The sequence below is a fragment of the Petaurus breviceps genome, unplaced genomic scaffold (genome assembly GCF_028583685.1).
Source record: "Petaurus breviceps papuanus isolate PSGF00001 unplaced genomic scaffold, PetGlider_PUasm1.0 186, whole genome shotgun sequence".
Lineage (NCBI taxonomy): Eukaryota > Metazoa > Chordata > Mammalia > Diprotodontia > Petauridae > Petaurus > Petaurus breviceps.
Window position 1 is genome coordinate 41,178,493 of NW_027185798.1, and position 7,465 is coordinate 41,185,957.

The following is a 7,465-nucleotide window of genomic DNA, read 5'->3' on the forward strand; positions in this document are numbered from 1 at the left end:
CACGCCTGAACACTTTCATCCTAACATTGATGTTGGCATATCTATGCTCAGGGACGAAACATAAAATAGAAGAAGCAGTTAGGCTTTAAGATACAGCCACATGGAAGCTAGGATGGAGAAAAAAGTACAAACTGACTTTCCCCAATTCCTCACAAGAAGTTCAAAAGCACTGTTCATGAGAACAGCCCAGCCAAGCATGGATCACTACCTTTTAAAGCTCTCTTTGTTTCATTGACTCTTCCTGCTCAGTTGTAAATAAGGGACTGTTTCCTCATCTCAAGTTCTTTGCAATGAATTCAACTGTTGTTGGAAACATCTAGGAGCTCAACATGCCATCTATAAGAGTTATGGTCATCCCTCAATGTGCCCAAGCACTTTGGCACTGAGCAGGCATACATGATCAGCTGAAAGCCCCTGTTACACGTAAGTATATACACACCATCTCCCCCACATCTAATCAAATGAAAACTTTTGGCAAGGTATTGTTATATTTTTGTCTTTGTATCTTGGTCTAGCACAGTACCTGGAACATATAGGGTACCTAAAAGATGCTGGTTGACTGAGGGATTGACTTCTTTGCTGGCATAGCCCCAAGAGCTCATCATTACTTCCATATCATGAGATATCAAAGTAGAACTCAGCCATATTTCAATTAAATTCACACACAAAAAAAGGTAAATATCTTGTTCTTAATTTTTGAAAATTTTATTTGGTTAGTTCATTTGGACTTGTAAAAACAAAATATTTTCTACTTTCAAAAAAGTACATATGGTCATATTTGCTTTGTCATTTGACATAGCTGCTGCAGCATCTTCACGCCTAGCATATTCAACATCTGCTTCTCCAGTCAGTCTGCTATGATGTCTGATTTCGATGTGTACTCAAACAGGGTTAAGTGGCGAAAAAATTGTAAATATCATTTTCCATAGTTCTGTAAGGTATTCCTATCATGTGCACATAATAATCTGTCATACACTGGAAAGTGGACCTACCACCTCCCTATTTTTGATGAGACATTCCTACAAAACAATCATGGAGGTCTCTTCAAAAATTTATGTGTGTGTGATCAATGAAAGATTTAGAAAGCTTGAGTATTAAAGTTTTCTGCTCATTTACATTTGGGGGAAAACCTCCCATTAAGGTTCTTCTCTTACACTTCATTGTGGCAGAGAGGTGAACTGGGGCTCTTAAAGACTCTGTCAAGTAAGCCCAAGATTTGGCACATTCTCCAAAACTAGAAAGGCTTTGTGGACTGGACAGCAACAGACAGTGTGGCTAACAACCTACCTAAAGGCAGAGAAGCTCATCACAAGAAAATTAAACACCAGGGATTAATTTTTTCACCCATAGCCCTTATATATAAGTTCTACTATGGCATGGAGGTATGGCTATCTGCATTGAGGATAGGATTACCCACACATCTTTTGAAACATTTTTTAAAAGTTTATTTTTGAGGGTAGTAGAAGAGCAAAACACAGAGCCTGATTTTGCTTCTGATGTTCTTTACCTTTTGTAGATCCATCACCCATCTAAATTCTTGGGCTGTTAATAAATCAGATGTTTTGTGTCTAGATTTAAGATGTGTAATTCAATTCACTGACATGTTTTCATTATTTCCTTTCCCTATTAATCAACAGTTGTTACACACTATAGATACATTACCAAGGAAGCTAGAGGAAGTGAATATTTAACTCTTATTGATGATCTCTAATTAATGATGTCTATAGACTTTTCTGGGCATTGTCATGTACACTGCATAAAGGACAGTGACAGACCTTTCTAAAGTGCATTATCTCAGGTTCCAGTTGAGACACATTTGTAGCTCACATTTACTTTAAATTTAAAAATCACTTTCATATATATTATCTCATTTGATTCATGCATAACCCTTAGAGACAAGTAGTACAAGCATTATTATCCTCACTTTATAGATAAATTAACTGAAACTCACAGAGGTTAAGAGCTTATATGAGTTCATGGAAACTGAACAGGTCTTTAAAAAAGCTTTTTTGTCTTATTGATAATCTCCTGTAGTAGTTTTTAAAAAATCACAACCCCTTTTTGAAAACATAATTATCTAAAGTTCCATATGTTTTGTTTCTTTTCAGAAAAGCAGTCACCCTTTTCTAGCCTGCTCAAGTCCTGCCAGAATGAATCATATATATTTTGATAAGATGCAGCTATGGAGATAATAGTTATTTAAAAGCATTAAAGCATTAACCTTTAGTAACCTCATTTTTCACTTTATACGTGTACTTGAGAATTTAATCAAACTGAAGTTAAGAACTAAAACACTGGAGTGAGTACACTTACCTATTCTCTTTAGTTTAAAAAGAATAGATATGATAAGATGCCAAAGGCATCAGAAAAAGAACAAAGTATCAAACATTGTCTTAAGAATTTCTTATACATAGTGAGGTCCTCTACGTGTTCTTTGTTGCAGAAGACACTATGCTGATTACATCAGAATATTTTAATGATTTTTGTCAGTGAGATGTGTGGCCACTCAAAATTTTGAGATCTATGATTATGAAGGAAAAATCAAGTGGATGACGAATGAATATTATTTAAATTGTAGCATATAAATTGATGGATAATCCATCAGTGCTTCATCCTCTGGATTTAGCCATTATGCCTCACCTACCTTTTTCCTCTGCCTAGTAGCTCCCTTTTCCCATTGATAAATTATTCCCAGAATCTCCATTTTGAGGAACAGTCTAAACCAATGATTCTTTATTCCCTACATTGCCACCATGCCCCTCTTCAAGTTTTCAGTATTTCAGACAGCTCCCAAACCTGAAAAAAATTCCAACTCTCTTTTTTGTGTTATTTTCCTCTATTAGAATATAAGCTCCATGAGCATAGGGACTTGTCTTTGTTTTTGCTTGTATTTATATTCCCAGTGCTTAGAATAGGGCCTGACACAGAGTCTGTGGACCTGACTTGATTTAGTACATTAATTTAGGACAGGTGCTGCAGGTAGACCATGAGCCAGACCCAGATAAGCATTATGATCAAGGCAAAAGAGCACTAGACTTGAAGCCAGATGAGACCTAGAATTGGGCTCTCACTTAACCAGTTGTGTGACCAGGAGCATGTTCTACAGGCTTCAGTTTCTTCATCTGTAAAATGTAGATAATACCTGGAAGTAGTCACCTTATAGGGTTGTTATGAGGCCAAACAAGATAATATACGTAAAATGCTTTATAATATACAATATGTGTTAACTGTTGTATTTCTTTAGAAGAGATAGGGAAGAGGACATTAGTTGCAATTAGGAGGTAGTATAGAACTTTCAATGATGCCATACTGACATCTGATAGCAAAAAAACTTACCTTTTAACAATATTCTCCCAGTGATGTTTGTGAATCATACATTAGGACATCCAAAAAAACAAAATTGTGAGTAACCCATAAGGCAATGACTAGCTAGTAAGAATAACCTTGAGGTTCTACTAATTCTGTCATCTGGAACTCCCATTCCAGTATGTCATTGCCAATATCAATTGCAATTGATTACTGCCCCAATATCATTGGCCAGCATTTCCCCAGTACCATTTAACCAGGTTAATATCTACTTGATACCATCTATGCTATCAATAGTCATATGGAAAATGTACCCAATCACTAATAATTAGAGGAATGAAAATTAAAATAACTCTGAGGCTCTACCTCATACACATCAGATTGACAAAGTTGGAAGAAAAAAAGAAAATGATAAATGCTGTAGGGGCTACAGAACAACATTAATATACTGTTAAAGATGAGAAATGGTGTAGTCATTCTGGAATTATGGCCAGAAAGTCACTTAAACTATGCATAGTGTTTGATACAGAAATAACACTACCACTACCAAGTCTATACCCTCAGAAGATCAAAGAAATAGGAAAAGAATCCATCCATACAAAAATATTTAAAGCAGCTCTTTTTGAGGTGGCTAAGAACTAGAAACCAAATAGATGCCTCCTGTAAACTGGTGACAGTTTAGACAGGGGCAGCTAGGTGGCACAGTGGATAGAATACTGAACCTGGAGTCAGGAAGAATTGAGTTCAAATCTAGGGAAGGTCACTTAACCCTGTTTGCCTCAGTTTCCTCATTTGTAAAATGAGCTGGAGAAGGAAATAGCAAACCATTTCAGTATCTGCCAAGAAAACCCCAAATGGCGTCATGTAGAGTTGGACATCAATGAAATGACTGAACAACAAGAGACAGCCTGAGCAGGTTGTGATATATGAATATTACGGAATATTACTGTGTCATAAGAAATAATGAAAGTGAAGTGTCAGAAAAATCTGAGAAGACTTGTATGAATTGATGTAGAGGGAAGTAAGGAGAACCAAGAGAACAAAACAATGCAACGACAACATCATAAAGATAAAGATAAACACCTTTAAAAGATTTAAAAACTCTAATCAATGTAATGACCAACCATGATTCTAGAAGACAGATGATGACAGACATTATCTATCTCTTGCCTGAGAGATGATAGACTCAGTATGCCTAATGAGACATACATACTTTCATATTGCTAACGTGGAAATTTGTTCTAATTATAATTACACATATTTGTTATACCAGTTTTATTTATCCTTTTTTAAAGAACAGGGGTGGAAACAAGTAGTGGGGGGGAAGAAACACTTGTTAATTTTTAAGATAAAATTTAAAACAAATTATAGTATATGAATGCAATGAAATATTATATCTTAAGAAAAGAGCAAAGGGAGTTTCAGAGAAAGTTGGTGAAGACTTATGTGAACTGAGATAGAGCCAACTGAACTGAACTAGAACCATGTATATGGTGACAACAATGTAAAGAAAAAGAATTTTGTAAGACTTAAGAATTCTAATCAATGCAATGACAGAGCACAGCTTCAGAGTGCTGAGAAGGAAGCATTCTACCCACCTCCTTGCAGAGAGGTGAAGGACTCAACGTGCCAAATGAGGTGAAGTTTTGTACATGGCAAATGGGTGGATTTGCTTTGGTTGGATTTTGTAATATATATTTTAATCAAATTGTTTATTTAGATAAAGGCTTACAAAAAAATATTTGCTTGGGGCTTCTCTAAGTCCTGCCATTGGGGGCTACACATGTCCAATGGGGAAAATATGGGGAGTCAAGAAAAGAAAAAAAAGGAGGAGGAAACATATAAGTAAGGTCCAGTTGAGGCACTAATTTTAAAAACTATTAATAGTTGGAGTGGGATTACACCAAAGATGAGCTGGGGACATATAAGCCCCATTACTTCTAACAGGAAGAGAGTCCTAGACAACTGTAATGAACACAGCCATCCAAGATAAATGGAGACATGAACGAAACTGAAATAAGGTTAATAAGGACTATCCTATCAAGCTGCATCTTTAAAGAGAGTAAGAGGAAATCTGATGGTTGTAATAATGTTGTTTGTAGTCTTAAGAAGTAGCCTTAGTCTTTGGTTCTCTAATGTGAACAGGAAAGAGGTGAAAGACAACTGTAATGAAAACAGTTATCCAAGACAGAGACATAAATGAAACTGAAACTTCTTTTCTCTTTCTACCCAGACAGTCCAGGAGTTTAGTTAGTTAAAATGTAGATATCAAACTTCCACTGTGTTTCAAACACTAGACTTAAATGGTTATTAATTGTGTGTTTTTAGAATGACTTTCTGTAAGAGAAAAAAGATAGTCCTGTTCATAAACTATCCAGGGTCTGGTTTTGTTTTTAATGTTACCAATTGGCAGATATTTAGTTTCCAAAGAATATATTTATATAATATATTTAACAATAAAAACTTGAAGTAATCCTGTTTTAAAAGCCCTGAATAATATTTTGAAAATATAAAAATAAAGAAGGATTCTTCTTTAACAAATCTGATATTCAGAAGCTAGTTAGGTTGAGCTTTTTATTTTAAGGCAACAATAGCATGTCATTTGGCAAATGTGTAACAAAGAACTAGATCAGAGCAACTGGGTTTCTGTTCTTCTACCTTGAGAAGGGGATGTTTACTGTGTAAAGGAACAAATAGAAATATTACTGATAAGATGAAGAATCAACAGATTACTAAACCAGGATTTATCAGACTGTGTTTAAGGAGTATTTGAATAGATAACTAGAATACCTTTAGGTCAAGGATGCCTGCTCTACTTTAAATCCATAAAAATGAATAACATTTGGATAGAAGACTGGCATTATTGTCATTTTAAAATTAGGAAGTTTTGAAGTACTTTTAAAATGAATTAGTTTATGATGGATTTCACTAGCTTTAAACTTTCAGAGTCGAAGTTTGGTGGGAATTTTTTTTCATGCAAAAGTTTTTCATCCAAATTATATCCACTACTGAATATTTACAGCACTTTTTTTAGAAGGGAAAGAGAGGCACAGAGAGTAGTTGTGTCTGCTCAGATTGTTTAGAAGCTACATGTTATAGTCCATAAGGCCTAGAAGAGAAAATTAAGGATCAGAGAATTTAAGTGTCATGCCCATGGTCTTCAAGTAGCAAGGGCCAGAAGCAGAATTTTGATACAGGATGTTCTGATTCAAAGTCCAGTATATTGTCTACCAAGAAACTCTGCCCTTCACTGTACTCAGGGCTCTTTTTTTGAGATGCAGAAGCACTGTGATAGGAACAATGATTTTCTAATGAAATTCTCTTTGTCCTCAGCTTCCCTAACAAGGCTTCCTTCCTTTATGATACCTGATTGCATCCAGTTTTTCTAAATAATTTTCCTTGTGGAGAGGCTCTTGGGTGCCTGAGATCATGATTCCATATGAAAGCTGGGGTGGATGGTACAGGGAGGGGAAGCCCCAAGTCCAGAGATGCTAAGCATTACTATATCCTTGTTGTATTCTTTCTATGTTAGGGCAAAGTAGACCTCCTTTGTTAAATGTTCAGTGACTTGTGAGTGCCTCATTTCGTCCTAATATCTAACTTAAACCAAAAAGAAATTAAACTAAGAGGGTGCTTACAGTAGGAGGGTATCTACAACAAGCACTATGCCTGGAACATAGTAGGCACTTAATAAATGTTTATTAAATTTTGAGAAATTGTAAATTTGACAAAATCTCAAGTACATATGCAAGTCACAAGTTAACTTTGCTTCAAATCTCATTTAAGTCACTAAACCCCGAATTTTTATTCACTCTACTAGAGCATTCACATTATTTTTCCCAAACCTAGATTGGGGTGGCTAGGTGGCACAGTAAATAGAGCACTGGCCCTGGAATCAGAAGGACCTGAGTTCAAATCTGGCCTCAGACACTTGACACACTTACTAGCTGTGTGACCTTAGGCAAGTCACTTAACCCCAATTGCCCTGTCTTCCCCCCTCCAAAAAAAAGAAAAAGAGCCACTGACCCCTTTGGGGCAGCTAGGTGGCGCAGTGAGTAAAGTACCAGCCCGGAGTCAGGAGGACCCAAGTTCGGTTCCGACCTCAGATACTTAACACACACACACACACACACACACACACACACACACACACACACAC